Genomic DNA, 17,295 nt, shown 5'->3' on the forward strand with positions numbered 1-17,295 from the left:
TTTGTTGTAATTTCAACAATGTTCAGAGCATCTTCACCAGGAGTAGAGTCCATCTCGAGAAACCGCTTTCTTTGCTCATCCAGAAGAAGCAACTCCTCATCCGTTAAAGTTTTCTCATGAGATTGCATCAATTCAGTTACACCTTCCGGTTCCACTTCTAATTCTAGTTCTCTTGCTATTTCCACTTCTGCAGTTCCTTCATTGAAGTCTTGAAGTCCTCAAAGTCATCCATGAGGTTGGAATCAACTTCTTCCAAATTCCTGTTAATGTCGATACTTTGACCTCTTCCCATGAATCATGGATGTTCTTCATGGCATCTAGAATGGTGAATCTTTTCCAAAAGGTTTTCAATTTACTTTGCCTGGATCCATTAGAGGAATCACTATCTATGGCAGCTACAGCCTTTTGAAATCTATTTCTTAAATAATAAGACTTGAAAGTCAAAACTACTCCCTGATCCAGGGGCTGTAGAATGTTATGTTAACAGGCATGAAAACAACATTAATCTCCTTGTACATCTCCATCAGCGACCCTGGGTGACCAGGTACATTTTCAATGAGCGGTAATACTTTGAAAGGAATCTTTTTTTCTGAGCAGTAGATCTCAATGGTGGGCTGAAAACATTCAGTAAACCGTGTTGTAAACAGATATGCCGTCATCTAGGCTTTGTTTTTCCACTTATAGAGCACAGGCAGAGTAGATTTAGCAGAATTCTTAAGGCGCTAGGATTTTCAGAATGGTAAATGAGCATTGTCTTCAACTTAAAGTCACCAGCGTCATTAGCCCCTAACAAGAGAGTCAGCCTGCTCTGTGAAGCTCTGAAGCCAGGCATTGATTTCTCCTCTCCAGCTATGAAAATCCTAGATGGCACCTTCTTCCATTACAAGGCTGTTTCATCTACATTGAAAATCTGCTGTTTAGTGCAGCCGCCTTCATCAGTCAGCTAGATCTTCCTGATAACTTGCTGCAGCTTCTACATCAGCGCTTGTTGCCTTCACCTTGCCCTTTTATATTATGGAGACAACGTCTTTCCTTAAAACTTATGAACCAAACTCTGCTAGTTTCAAACTTTTATTCTGCAGCTTCCTCACCTCTCTCAGCCTTCATAGAATTGAAGAGACTCAGGGCCTTGCTCTGGATTAGGCTCTGGCTTAAGAGAATGTCATGGTTGTTTTGATCTTCTCTCCAGACCACTAAAACTTTCTCTATGTCAGCAATAAGGCTGCTTTGCTTCTTTGTCATTCATGTGTTCACTGGAGTAGCACCTTTAATTTCCTTAAGAACTTTTCCTTTACATTCACCATTTGGCTGTTTGGCATAAGAGGCCTAGCTTTCATCCTATCTAGGCTTTCAACACGCCTTCCTTACTAAGTTTAATCATTGTCTACCTTTTGATTTAAAGTGGGAGATGTGGGAATCTTCCTTTCACTTGAACAGTTAGAGGCCATTGTAGGGTTACTAACTGCCTAATTTCAATACTGCTGTGTTTCAGGAAATAGGGAGGCCTGATAAGAGGGAGAGAGACAGGGAATGGCTAGTCCATGGAGCAGTCTGGACACACACAATATTTATCGATTAAGTTTGCAGTCTTACATGGGTTCAGTTCATGGTCCCCCAAAATAATTACAGTAGTAATATCAAACATCACTGATCACAGATCACCAGAACAGATAAAATAATAATGAAAAAGTTTGAAATATTATGAGAATTTCCAAATTGTGACAGGGACATAAAGTGAGCACATGCTTGGAAAAATAGTGTGATAGACTTGCTCAACGCAGGGTTGCCACAAAACTTCGATTTGTAAAAAACTCAATATCTGTGAAGCATGATAAAGTGAAGAGCAATAAAACGAGATATGCCAACATACACTGTATTCTACCTTCATGAGTGTCTGTATATTTTAGCATAGCCGAGAACATATGGTACATATGGTACCATATCCTACTTTTTCACTAGCCTTTAGTCTTAGACAATTCCTGTCATTAAATGTCTCATAAAACTTAATTTTATAACTTATGTATTATATAAAATTATTGTGTACTGTAATTTATTTAATAATTTGGACTTTTTTCTAACACTATTGTTTTAAATAATACTATGATAAATATCTTCCTTCTACCCTTCATTAATTCATATAACACCGTTTTATCAAATGTCTTTTATGTGCCAGGCACTCCATGCCAGGCATTTCACTAGACCTTGGAGACACCGAAGTGACTATGTCAGGAAGATAACCTATAAATGCAAATCATTACAATGAAGTATGATGAAGGCTAATATAAATCTGTGTTCAAAATTCTGATCATTTACTAAGGTTTATTTTAGAAAGAGGATTGTTGGGTTAACAGGATTATACATTTTGAAGGCACTAGATGCATACTGCTTAACTGCTTTCCAGAGTGATTCTGTCAATTTACAAATAGATTGGTGATATATTGAGATTACATATCTCTATACCACTGTCAGCAATAAGTATTTACATTTCATAATTTTTTTCTAATTTGATAAATAAAAATAAGATTTCATAGTTCACTCATTTTTTGTTTCCTAATTATTAGTGGTTAAACATATTTCCATGTGCTAACCAGGTTTTTCTATTTTTTCTTTTGTGAACCATTAGTTCATATTTTTCCCATATTCTATTGAAGCGTAAGTATTTTTCTTATCAATATGTACGTCTTCTTTATAATGTAGGGCTCTTTACCCTTTTGCTGCAATATAATTTTAGCAAACATTCTCTAAGTTGCATGGCTTTCAATTTTGTTTATACTTTTTGATACACATTTTAAAAATTTTAAATGGTTAAATTGATATTTTATTTTGTATTTACCCTTTTTTTTTTTAGAATACTACATTTATTCACAAGCATTAGGTTGAATAACATCTTTAAATGTTTCTCTTTCATATAGTTCTTTTTTTAAGTTGTAAAGCCATTTTTTTTTTTTTAAAGCCATAGTTACTCATTGAGGTCACTGTAAGATAAAAGGCTTATTGAGACAATCAGCATACTCAAATGTGTCAGGAAAGAGCACTATCTTAGGGAGCTCTATAAATCAGGTCCTTTCAGCATCCTCCTCCTGTAGAACCTCTATTTACCTCTGGAAATCAGTTCCTCCTCATAACTACAGCTCGTCACAATTCCTCTTGCCCTAAAGTCATAGTCCCTCTATACGTGCACTTTTCCTATCAAATCCTATCGCTCACTGGCTGGGGGTCCATATAGACCTATTCAAAGGAGAAAGAGTATAACCTAGTTCATCTTTACACACCAGGTATCTATCTAAATTGCTGGTCAGTGTATGGATTGGCTGCCCTTGAGTTGGGGCACACTCTTTCCACGATCAGCTGGGACAAGGAGGAAAGAAGTGGTGGTACCAGTGAGCCACATTGAACAAGAAATGTCTGTGGGCTGGCCTGAATTACTCATAATGAATTGTGATTGACATTGCTGTTCTTATCAAAAAAACAATTGCAAGTAAGGCTGTAGCTGTGCATTGGTAGATATTCTTAGTGATTTCAGTTCAGTTTCCAGCCAGCACTGATCCCTAATAAAATTCCCTTAATGTCTTTTAAACTAAAGTTGGCTTACCAGATAAGCATGATTGTTGTGTAATCTTTAAGGTCCATTCCATTTCCAAACCATCTATAATTATTATACATATTATTTGGTCATCTGAATAAAGGTAAAGTAGTTGAGTTCATTATGTAAAGCTCCTGGTTTTGATGAGTAATCACGGAATACTATCATCACTTAGCTATGAACTGAATGAAGCAATATATTTCAGAACGCTGAAGTCCTGATTTAGTTTAAAGAATGATTTTCAGGAGGAACAAACACACAAAGTTAACTGTTCTTGGTTGTTTACAAGGTAGTTCAGTTAATAATGTTCTATGAGGAACCCCTTAATTATCTTAGTTCTTTTGAACTCGAAGTTAGCTGAATTGAATGAAATGTTCCTTAAAACCACCAAACCTAACCCTTTAATACAATGAGAATGAAACTTTTTTTCTCTAAAGCAATTTTGGGTAATTTCTAGTAATCTTGGAAAAAAGTCAATAAAATTTGTACCAAATGGTTACACTTAGCAGGAGATTTTGGGGACATTTTTCCAGAAGTAATTTTATAAATATATACATATATAAATTCTTCACAATTTCATTTATACCTTAGACAAATCAATGCAAAGTTACTACTAATGTCTAGTATGAGGAGGGGTTTTAATACAGATAAACATAGCATAACAACAGGCTTGGTAGGACCTTCAGTAGATTTTTATATGATATTATTTTGTACACAGTTTCCTTTCTATAGATTTTCTTATTAGTTTCAAATAAGAAAACTAATAACAAACACTTATCTTCTAGCTTCATTGATCTTAGTATCACAACTTATTCCTCAAGACTGAATTTTCTCCTCCCTATTATATAATAATATATATTATTTATTTGTTCCCTATCACACTCCTATACAGAGTAAAACAGTCTTTTCCTTGCTTCTATTTTTCTATTTTGCCTTTATGATTTTTTTTTTTCTGAAGGTTTCCAGTAGACTTCTTGGCCTCTTTTCTTTAAGCTTTATCTCTGTTCTCAGTTCTGTTGTGATTTGGCTATCAATTGCTCTTACCAATAATTCAGAGTAGATTTAATGAATAGAACTTCCATGAATGTTAATTAGATGACCTGTGCACTTTCTTCCATGCAGAGAAAAGTACTGTTTGCCTTCAGTACAAGGGTACTTTCTGACTCCATTCAGCTGTATCATGCTATGCCATGTTGACCAAAAATAGAAACTATTACTAGAATTCTACTAATTTTATATCATTTGCTTGTGTTATAGTATTTTGTTTTCTGGCTGATTGACCAATAAACGTATTTGGCTTCCTTTGATTTCCTATATTCGATTTCTTTGATTTCCTATATTCTTTTTACTTCAGATGCTTGACACAGTCCTTCAAATGGATAGCATAGAAATAGTATCTTGCATCTGTTGTTCTCTTTAGATACAACCACCACCTTGTCAGAAGAGCAGAATGTAAAGCTGATTCCTCATCATCTTAGTTAGGAACATATTTATCAATAAAACATCTTTCTTAAGTTGTCTTCATCTTGTCACAATAGACCATCGACAATTCCAAAGGCTGTTGCTATTAAAATATCTTTAAGGAATCATCGTTGTTATGGATACTGCTAAGCGCTGTATGTTGTGAGATGGTGAATTATTATGAGAATTTACATTCAATGTATATCAGCCCTTAACTTTATCAGGGCCCTATTAGTGGAAAATATTATGAAATTTGCATTTCAATCTGAATTGCACAATTCTGAATAATAATATCAGATAACATTTCCTAACGAAGTCATTCTGAATTTGAATTAAACTGTTGTAAAACAGAATGTCAGTATAAAATTTACAAACTTTTGTGATAGCAATAAATACGTCCACTGTCTTATCTCCTCCTACGCTGAAAATCATCAATGTTACCATTTTTTTGATTGACCTACACAAAGTGCAAAGCCTGTGTAGGTCAGTGCTTTATTTTGCCTGTAAGAAGATTATGGGCAATAACAACACACATTCCATTATATTTATTTATAGACTGTGTATAAATAAGGTATGGAAAGCCATATGATGGAGTGCTAATGAATCATTAAATGATTTTGCAGGTTGATACTCGCTAATGTGGGAAATATACACCATATGCTTTTAAGTGAAACACAACCAGGCTGGAAACAATATGCAAAACATATCACTTTTTACAAAAAAAAATTTTAAACACACTGGAGGGATATGTATCAAAATGTTTGTAGTAATTTCCTCTGGGTGATAGTGTTACAGGCAATTATTTTCTTTATGGTTTTCTATATGTTCATGTTTTCTGTTCTAAACATGTCATATATTTGTAATAAGAGGAAACAATAAAGGTCATTAGAAAACATTATCTAGACTCAGAAATGGCATGAATATTAGTTACTGTAATTAATACTTCAAAGAGTTACAGATTATTTTTTTAATGCAATAAGCTTATTAAATATCTACTGTTTCAGATACTGGACTAAGTGCTGGTGATCCCGCCCTTAACCACAAGGAACCTGTTGATCTGTAGCTAAAGTGTTGGACCAAATCAGAGAAGAGACAGATTGGTTTGGTTGATATACCTTGCACCAGATTCTTATGATACCAGAGAAACTTGTGGGTCTTAATTCACATGGAAAACCTCATCCCCCTGTAAATGACACCAGAGAAGGCATCTGAAAAGCATCACAGCTAGGAGAAAACACCCCATTTGGGAATTTTTAACACGATCAAATTCATAGAAAACCCATTTTCTCTGTATCATAAACAAACATTTGAGGGGGGGAAAGGCTTGAAAATGTTAGTATCTCAAACTTTTGCTGTTAATAATAATAAAAAAAATTAGTTTATAAGTTTTGGATTTCTCCTATGCTTTCATATGGTGTATTCCCTTGAATATAGACCATTATAGGGCATGTTCCCATATTCCTAGTTTCATTAAAAACTAAGAGGAATTCCTATGTTCTAGTAACATCAGTCATTAAAAACTCTATGATGCAGAGTTCTACTATGACATATATGCCATGAGTTGGAATCTATTTGACAGCAATTTTTTTTTTTTTTTGTGGCTCTGCCAGGTCAGGAAGATGATAGATGCTGGGACAATGTTACCAGTCATTGTTTTCTGTTTGTGATGGTGTGGGTCATAAGAACACATTTACCCTGCAAGTAGCCACTGGCAGACTGGGCATGTGGATGAAGGACTGTTCATTGTATTCCCTTGCTATAATATTAGAACACTAGTTTAGAATTTCTAAGCTTTAAAAAGAAAATTACCTTTCACGAAAGAATAAAGGAAATATTTTGTATATCAGCTCATCCCTACTACCGAAATCTAACTCATTATTCACTGGATGGGTGTTTATTTATTTAAAGCATAACCCACAATTTTAAATGTTTCTTGAATACCTAGAAACTTCTTTGTGTACTGCTTTAAAATAGATTTCTGTATGTCTACTATGATGAGGTTTTTTTTTTTTTAAACAAAGCAATTAAGATATCAAATAAAGTGATTCAAGATTGTGAGATGACCTAATTTGAATTAAAACATTTTCCTGTCTACCTGGGATTCTTAAAAAAAAACCATTTCCATCAAGGCAATTCCAACTCACAGTGACCCTATAGGACAGAGGAGAACTCTCCCATAGGGTTTTTAACGAGTGGCTGGTGGATATGAACTGCCAGACTTTTTGGTTAGCAGACGAATGCTTAACCAATACACTGCCCAGGATGCTAGCTTACCTAAAGTCAAGGCTATAATTCAGATGATTTTGAAGTCCAGTGACTTAGTAAAATGGATTTTCTTTATTTGGTAAATTTTAAAATTGTAACTCAATTTTCATCTGGGCTGGCTTTTGTTATATCTTGTTGCTCCATCCAGTGCTATGTTCTGAATTTACTTTCTTGATTTAGATACATAATCAATTTTGTTTCCAGGTACAAATGGATTGTTTTTTGGCCTACCTCCCTAAAATACAGGTTGGCAAAATTTCTGTCAAAGCACATGGGGCTCAATGCAAACTGCTAAATTTTGCAGTGTGAATGAGGAAATGACTCACTTAATTTTATAATAAACACTCTGTAAGTGGACTTTTTCTATACCTTTTTAAGGTCTATGATGGACCAGCAAATAAAGATGCTTTAACAGAAAATTCAAAAAGGACATAAAAACCAAACTACAGCCACTGCTGTGGAGTCGATTTCGATTCATACTGACTCCATAGGACAGAGTAGAACTGTCCTATACAGTTTCCAAGGAGCAAGTGGTAGGTTCGAACTGCTGACCTTCTTGGTTAGCAGCCATAGCACTTAACCACTATGCCACCAGGGTTTCCAAAAAGGACACAGTCTTCACAAAAGATGGTGAATAAGACTATAGTTAGAAAGAAAAAGACTTGCAAAATTATACCATAAGCCATGTATTTCTAACAGTAGAAAAAGATGTTGTTGTCCTCATTGAGGCAGCCCCTGACTCGTGGTGATCCCATGTGTTACAGAGTAGAACTGCTCCATAGGGTTTTCTTGGCTGTAACACTTACATAAGCTGTTTGTCAGGCCTTTTCTTCCGTGGAGCTACTGGTTAGTTTTGAATTGCCAATTGCAAACCGTTTGTGCCGCTCAGGTTCTTGAAAAAGATATTATGACCAAGAATAAACTGGTACGTCAGATGGTAGTCAACAGAAATCTTAAAATTAGTGCAGACCTGGTGTGAGGAAATATCTATGGATAACTGGACCTGAGGGTGAGTGATTACATGACAGATCCTCAGCCTACCAGAATTCCTGGGATTTACATAGGAAATTCAGTCATACCTGCTATTTTCAGGTTGCCCAAAAATTTTTGTCTTAAATCTTTCTGGCCCCTAAGCCCCAAAAATCCTCCTAAGCTCAAAACAGCAGAATAATCTGGTTAGACATGTTAGCTACCAGTATGACAGCAGGCATGTTCAGACAAAACACTCTTTTCAGTGTGGTAGAACGAAATATTCTATAGTATGTTTACTGTGTGTGTATTGTGAGATAGACAGATAGATACAGACTGAAAGCATGCTGTAAAACTAGGACTAGCAGCGGAGCAGGGGCGGGGGTCTGGGGAACATGGTTCAAGGGGACTTCTAAGTCAATTGGCAAAATAATTCTATTATGAAAACATTCTGCACCCCACTTTGAAATGTGGCATCTGGGGTCTTAAATGCTAACAAGCGGCCATCTAAGATGCATCAATTGATCTCAACCCACCTGGAGCAAAGGAAAATGAAGAACACCAAGGTCACACGACAACTAAGAGCCCAAGAGACAGAAAGGGCCACATGAACCAGAGACCTACATCATCCTGAGACCAGAAGAACTAGTTGGTGCCCGGCCACAATCGATGACTGCCCTGACAGGGAGCACAACAGAGAACTCCTGAGGGAGCAGGAGATCAGTGGGATGCAGACCCCAAATTCTCATAACAAGACCATACTTAATGGTCTGACTGAGACTAGAGGAATCCCGGCAGCCATGCTCCCCAGACCTTCTGTCGGCACAGGACAGGAACCATCCCCGAAGACAACTCATCAGACATGAAAGGGACTGGTCAGCGGGTGGGAGAGAGATGCTGATGAAGAGTGAGCTAATTATATCAGGTGGACACTTGAGAGTGTGTTGGCAGCTCTTGTCTGGAGGGGGGATGGGAGGATAGAGAGAGAGGGAAGCTGGCAAAATTGTCACGAAACGAGAGACTGAAAGGGCTGACTCAATAGGGGAAGAGCAGGTGGGAGTACGGAGTAAGATGTATGTAAACTTATATGTGACAGACTGATTGGATTTGTAAACATTCACTTGAAGCTTAATAAAAGTTAATAAAAAAAAAAACTAGGACTAGATTTCTAGATTTAAGAGTGAGCAGAGTAACTATTGTTTGTCTGGGTTTCTAGAAAGGTCTTCCTGTATAGTCAAAATGATTTTCCTAATTTGTTGAGTTCTAAATATTAACATTTCAGGGATTTATTCCTTAGACTTAAAATTTTGTCTTTTTTTCAGATCAATTATGCACACCTCAGTATGAATCAATATATGCTATATCTTCTTCTGCTTTTGAACTTTCTGTTCTCCAGGGAACACCCTTCCCCCACTCCTATCCCCCACACCTGGTTCAAATGTCTTTTCCAGTTGAAAACCTTTCCTGAACCATCTAATGGAGTTGGTCACTTCCTTCTTTGAGTCGTGTTTATACATAGTATTTAACTCTAATTATTGCATTCATTACATGGAATTGCATTTATTTTATTTTATTTTTTCCCCTATTACACTATGAGTTCCTAAGGGTTTATTTTCTGCCTTATATGTCTTGATCATTTTGACATCTGGCACTTGAGTCTTACAAATAGGTCACTGATGGGGCAGATTATTCAATAAGCAAGGTAAACACAGGCTTACTTGTGTTTACTTACTAATCTGTAGTGAAAAATTTCACATTTTTTCGACCACATCAAAGATTCTGCCTCTGGATATGGCTGGCATCTATTGCTCTCCCAACCCCACAGCATCTTCCTTTCAAAATCAAAGCCTCTTTTCAAATTTACAGTTCTTTAGTAGCGGTGGGGAAACCCTGGTGGGGTAGTGGTTAATTGCTACCGCTGCCAAACAAAGGGTCGGCAGTTCCTATCCGCCAGGTGCTCCTTGGAAACTCTATGGGGCAGTTCTACCCTGTCCTATAGGGTTGCTATGAGTCGGAATCGACTCGACGGCACTGGGTTTGGTTTTGGCTTTTTAATAGGGGTGGATGACTCAGTAAGCAAGGTAAGCATGGGTTTACTTGTGCTCATTTACTAATCTGTAATGAACAATTTCGCATGAGTTTCACTTTGATGTGGTGTGGTGAAACTCATGTGAAATTGTTCACTACGGTCTAGTAAGTAAGCACAAGTAAGCCCGTGCTTACCTTGCTTATTCGTTAATCCACCCCTGTTCACTGAATGAAAACACAATTAAATGAGTTTGGGTTGGCAGAGAAGGGGAAAGCTCCAGCACTGAATGCCTGTGGGAGCACTGATGGGAAGAGAGGTGAAGGGGAAAGAGACCGCTGTGTGCACTGAGATAAATTTCACTTACTTTACAATTCCATTTTTCACTTACTTTATAATTTCATTTAGGGCTGACTCTTTGTGCTAGTAATTACCTGCAATGAGCTCTGTGTACCTAAAGTCAGGCACTTGATTTGCAATCAGGGCTGCTATTTGCAAAGCCTATTTTCAAGGAGCCCTGGTAGAACAGTGGTTAAGTCCTTGGCTGTTAAACGAAAGGCTGGTGTTTCGAACTCCCAGCTACTCTGTGGGAAAAAGACGTGGCAGTTTGCTTCCAAAAAGATTAAAGCCTTAGAAACCCTATGGGACAGTTCTACTCTGTCCTATTAGGGTCACTAAGAGTCAGAATAGACTCGATAGAAATTTTCTTTTTTTTTAAATGGGTAGGAGATTCTGACTTACACTCAGTCTGCTGAAAGCCTTTTCATAAGAGCTTTTCTATTTGTTGCAACCACCTATTCTGATCTGTTGTTTGTGATAATTTCCCAGCAGCCTTCACCAAATCGTTTGTTCAATTAATCCTTGAAGAATTTCTTCTTCAATGGCCAAATAGATGGCTTCAAGGTATTGAGGGACTAAAAGAAATAATGTTGCATGTGTGAGAACAAAAAAAAATACATCATTTTAGGCATGTAGAATTCTGAATGAGAGAGGTAATTTACAACAGTTCTTCAAGTTAATGACTGTCAATGTCAACATATTCAACTCTGCCGTGACGTTGGGACTATCAAGGTAAAAGTTTCAGGGTTGATGTAAAAATGAGTATTTGTAAACATATGAAAATAAATGTGATTTAAGAGAATTTTCTTTATACAAGAATACTTCATCTGTAATTAAAAACCTGCCTGAGAGAGAGAAGCAATTTTAAACCTATTTAAGTACATTTTATAAATATACTCTGGAGAATTAAAATAAAAAGCAGTTCAAGGTGAGTGTTAGAGATGTCCTTCACTCTCAAAGAAGATACCACCAAACCATGGACTCATGTGTGAAATAAAGATGCTGGAAGACTCGTGATGCTCTATCTTGCCTCAGTTCCATGCTTCTATTTATTCGTACAATACAGTGATTGAGCTTCTTTTAAAAAATTCTCGTTTGCTTATTGCCTGTGTGTGTAATACTGAGGGATTTTATTACATTAATTTCGGGACACTTCACTTACAATTTTAACAAAATCCTTACTCCTCAGAGATTTATATAAATAAATGGATACTTCCACCTCCTTAGCAAAATGGAATGTTCTCTTAGAAGTCTGGGATCATATACTTTTGCCCATGTCACTGCTGTAGCTACACAGAATCCTATAAAACTGAATTAGATTGTAATTATTTTTACCTGTTGCCATTGAGTCGATTCAGACTCTTAGCGACCCTTTTTTTTTTTTTCCTGCCATCGAGTCGATTCAGACTCTTAGCGACCCTATAGGACAGAGTAGATCTGCCCCATAGGGTTTACAAGGAGCAGCTGATAGATTCCAACTGCCTACCTTTTGCTTAGCAGCTGAGCTATAGACTGACAAGAATAGAATGTAGAAGAGGGAGATGCAATAGCAAAGTTTATCTTAATTATAAGGATAAAAGAAAATATGTGGAAAAGTCCCCCCAGTTTGACAAAATAATGGGCATTGCTAACTTCTTTCACTGGATATAATTCTGGAGATACAACAGAAGTCATGGTATGGTTTAAAGATTCTAAGAAACAAAAACTAAAATACTGAGATCTCCTAGGACATATCAGTTGATTGGTCTTCGTGTGTGGAGAGAAAGAGCTACCTAGGTCTCAAAAGAGTTTGGTACAAGGACAACAAAAGGTTGGGAAAGAAATTTTAAGTTGTAATTATTGCTCTTCCTCATATTGTCATGCATAGACAATTGTCTACAGTAAAGGGGAAAACAATATTAACAGCTCAGCACCAGCTACAGATAATGGGAAAATAGAGGATAACATTCTAACCTAGATGAGGTGGAGGGTGAATAACAACAGGTTTCCAGACATTTTGTCTAGCCTCTGATAATTCTCTCCTCCCCACCATCTCTGGTGAAGGAAGAGGGTCCCCAAAGGGTAAGATTGCCTTCCTACCTGAGGAAACGGGTACACAGAGAACGGTCCAGCCCAGACTAAAAAGCCAGAAAATCTCAATTTTGAGGTGAATCTCTCCACCTATACCAGATAAAGAAAAGATAATTAGTGGACCATACCAAACAGAAACTTAGAAGGAAATTAAAGCAAACACAAATATTTTCGAAGAGATAAGAGAATATTGGGAAAGATAAACAGAATAATAAAACGTGAAGTAAAAAAAAAAAAAAAGATTGAAAGAAACTCAATAGATGGATTAGAATAGGAGAAGGGATACAGCTGTATAACAAATTAGTGAGTTTAAAGATTAGGTAAAGGAATTTGATAAGTTATCAAAAAGGGATAAAAAACAGAAGAGTAGAACAAGAGCTTAGAGATATGTATGGTGGATGTACAAGTGTTAACTTCCATATTTAAGGTTTTCAAAAAAAACAAAAATTGTTTTCTTTACTAGAAAAAAATAGGAGAAAATATTTGAAGAAATATTGACCTGGAATTTCTAAGAATTAAAAAAAAGGTGAACATTGAAATGATTCAGAGTGCCAAATCTTACAGGCAAAAACAAACAAATAAAAACATATTAGAGTGACTATTAAAACTTCTAAGACAAAGAAGTTATTCTTAAAAGTTTCCTATAGAAAGCTTAGATTTTTTAAGCATAATTTCAGGAAGTATACCAGTAAGTTCCCAAATAAACCTGGGAAGACACTATGAAATACGTTCAGTATATAAATTAGGCAATTGTTGCTAAAACAAACTTAAAACCCATAAAAGATCCATCAACCTCGACTTTAAATGTATGGAATATACTAATGTGGTGGTGGTACTGGTAGTGATGAGGAGAGGGAGAGACATGGCAAAAATTAGAAGATATGAATATTGATAACCATAGGAAATAGGAATAAAAGGAAAAATACTGCAGATTTGAACCTTTATTTTACTGGTAATCAAAGGAAGACATATAGTACAAAGCTAACTTTCTACAAAAAAAAAAACCTCGATTTGTCCAGTAAAAGGAGTTCAAGGAGAGTTAAAGTAGTGTACAGAGCATATGTAATAGGAAAACGATCAAATATAAAAACAGAAAAACGCTAGCAAAAATTGTAATAAATGCAAATGCGTTAAACTGATAAAAGAAAGAGCACTTCAGATTGGAAACATCATCCAACATAAAATACAAAAGATAGAATAAAAGATAATGAAAGGTGAGAAAAAGGTGGGACTTCCAAGTTAAAGAAAAAAAAAAAAGTTGGATTAGGTTTTTAGAACCAAACCTCTTGGTGAAGACAACTAAAAGATAAAACACTAAAGTTATTTTTATATGCACAGAAGAACTGATAAAAAAAAAAAAAAACAGGCCAAAATTCAAGGGAAAATGGGGATCAAGAAAAGTCAACAAGGACAAAATTTATTTTGACTAACATGATAATTTTAACTCTCTCTTTTTCTTCTTTGGGACTTGCACTATTTCTGTGGATCTCCATTGTCCACAGATGCAGAAAACCAGAAGTCCCTGGGAAATTACTTCCTCTCTGCAGCATTCGATCAGCAACTGGCCAGGTGCAAGAACATGGCAGCTTAGTGTCCTTGAATGGATAGGAATAACTCAGAAGTGTAATTTACATTCCACAGTTCTGCCTGCAGGATCAGGCTGGAACTACCCTCTGTAAGACTTTGTCTCAGATTGCAACCTTCCTTGACTTTCTTATCTTCCCTATCCTGATTCCCCATCCCCTTGCTGGGGCTCCAGGGAATGTTGCCTTAATAAACAAATTCTTACCTCCTGATCTGCTTCTGGGAAAACCATTTCATCATTAGTGACCCTTACACATTTTTTCTCCCTGATAGGTTTACATATATATGTATATATGTATATATGTATATATGTATATATGTATATATGTATATATGTATATATGTATATATGTATATATGTATATATGTATATATGTATATGTGTATATGTGTATATGTGTATATGTGTATATATGTATATATGTATATATGTATATATGTATATATGTATATATATATAAAATATATGTATACTATATATAAAATATGTATACTACATATATGAAAAAATAAAAATATATAGTATATATAAAATATATAAAAAATATATACTATATAAAAATACTATATATACAAATATATATAGTATATATATTTTATATATATAAAATATATACACTATATATTTATAAAATATATATATGATTAGAGTTTAGATTTAGAGGTTAGTGAATACTTTCAAAATGAGAAAAGAAGGCTGAGGAAAGGATCCTGGTTAACACCAGCATCTAAAAAATAGGAAAAGAAAGAGATATGCACAAAATAGACAAAAGGAGAAATGACAGTAATATAAGAAAAAGTGAGCAAAGAAGTGGAAAAAAGTGTAATATGATGCATTAAGACAATAAGGATTGAAAATATGCTGCTTTGCTTAATAATTAGAATGTCATTGGTAACTGTTTCCATGTGACCTCATGAGAGGGCTAAAAGTAAAAAAAGAACTCCTTCCCCCCCCCCAAGAATCTGGACTGTGAAGGATGTGGTTATGCCAAGACATGAGTTATTTATTTATTTTTATGGTGGGGGTAACTAAGCTGATTAGTTATGGAAGTTGGGAAAATAATAAGTCAGCAAAAAGAGGGAGATTGAAGATTTAAATGAAATATTTGATTAGAAAGTATTTTGAAAAAGGCATGACATTGAATTTACTTGAGATAATGCATAAATGTGCTCTAAAAGAAGTGCATCAGCTGATTCTAAAATTCATATGGAAATGCAAAAGACCGTTAAGGATCAAAATGAGCTGAAAGGGAAAACAGGCTCATGTCTCAATTCCAAAACTTATTATAAAGCTACAATAATCAAGAAGTGTGATACTGGCATAAGGTTAGGTATATAGATCAATGAAATGGGCTTTAAAGTCCATAAAGAGTCCTTACATTTATGGTTAACTGAATGATGCCAAGGCAATTCAATGGAGAAAGAGTCATTTTTCAATAAATGATGGTGGGAAAACTGGATATGAACATGCATAAGAATGAATTTGAACCCTATATTTATACCATATGCAAAAATTAACTCAAAATATATCATAGATCCTTGGTTCAGGGTTTAGGGTCATGGTTTTATGGGCCATCACAATTAATTGTCCTAATAAAGTGTTCAGTGCTTCTGATTCACCTCCTAGTTTCTTGCATAGTGCCTAGGGTCTTAAAAGCTTGCAACCAGCCATTCAAAGCACAATTGGTCTCCATTTACCTGAAGCAACAGAGGAAGAAGGAATTAGCAATAGGAGGAGGAAATGGAATGTGTAGCTAACTGCCTCCATGAATAGTTGACTCCTTTGTCATGAGACCAGAACTGGATGATGCCCAGCTACCATTACTGAACATTTTGATCAAAGATTCTATAGAAGAATCATGATCAAAAGGGGGAGGGGAGATTCAAAACAAAATTTCAAATTCTCATGGAATCCAGATTTTCTGGAATCACAGAGGTTGGATGAACCCCTTAAATTATTGTTCTGAGATAATCTTTAAATTTCAAACCAAAAATGTCCCCTGAAGTCTTCTTAAACCAAACAATAGTTTAGCTTAACTAGTAAAGAATGTTTGCCTTGAGCATTGTGCTCTTTTAAGATCTGTCTATATGGGGTCAAATTGACAACAGCAACTTGAAAGATTAAATAGGAAATTTCGGGACAGTGAGTTTATGTTAATAGGGGAGGGACAACTTGGAAAAGGAGGGTGAGAGTCATTACACAACTCAAAAAATGTAATCAATGTCACTGAATTTACATGTAGAAATTATTGAATCGATGTATGGTCTGCTGTGTATATCCTCAATAAAAACAACAAAAATCAAATATATCATAAAAATATATCATAGATCTAAATGTAAGAGTAGAAATTATAAAACTCCTTGAGGAAAACATTCGAGTAAATCTTTGTGACCTTGGATTAGGTAATGATTTCTTAGATACGACACCAAAAGCACAAAGGACAAAGAAAAAAATGATAAAATGGGCTTCAAAATTGAAAACTTGTGTAATTCAAATGTCACCTTCAAAAAAGTGAACAGATAAAATATTTGATAAGAAACCAGTATTCAGAATATATAGAGTACATTTACAACTCAACAATAAAAGAGCTCAATTAAATTGCTATCAAAAACCAGACAAAGGATTTTAATGCACATTTCTCAAAAGAAAACACAGATATGACTAAAAAGTACATTTAAAAATGCTCAAAAATTTTAGTCACTAAGGAAATGCAAATCAAAACCACGATAAGATATTTCACACTCCCTGGAATAGCTGTAATAAAAAAGACAGACAATAATAAGTGTTGATAAAGAATTTGAAACCGTCATACACTGCTGGTGAGAATGTAAAATGAGGCAGTCATGTTGGAAAAGAGTTTAGCAGTTCCTCAAAAAATTAAACATGGAGTTACCAAATAACTCACCTAACTTCACTCTTTGGTATCTACCCAAGAGAAACAAAAGCATAGGTCTGCATAAAATAGTTACATGAATGTTCATAGCAGCATTATTCATA

The sequence above is a fragment of the Loxodonta africana genome, chromosome 5 (assembly GCF_030014295.1).
Source record: "Loxodonta africana isolate mLoxAfr1 chromosome 5, mLoxAfr1.hap2, whole genome shotgun sequence".
NCBI lineage: Eukaryota > Metazoa > Chordata > Mammalia > Proboscidea > Elephantidae > Loxodonta > Loxodonta africana.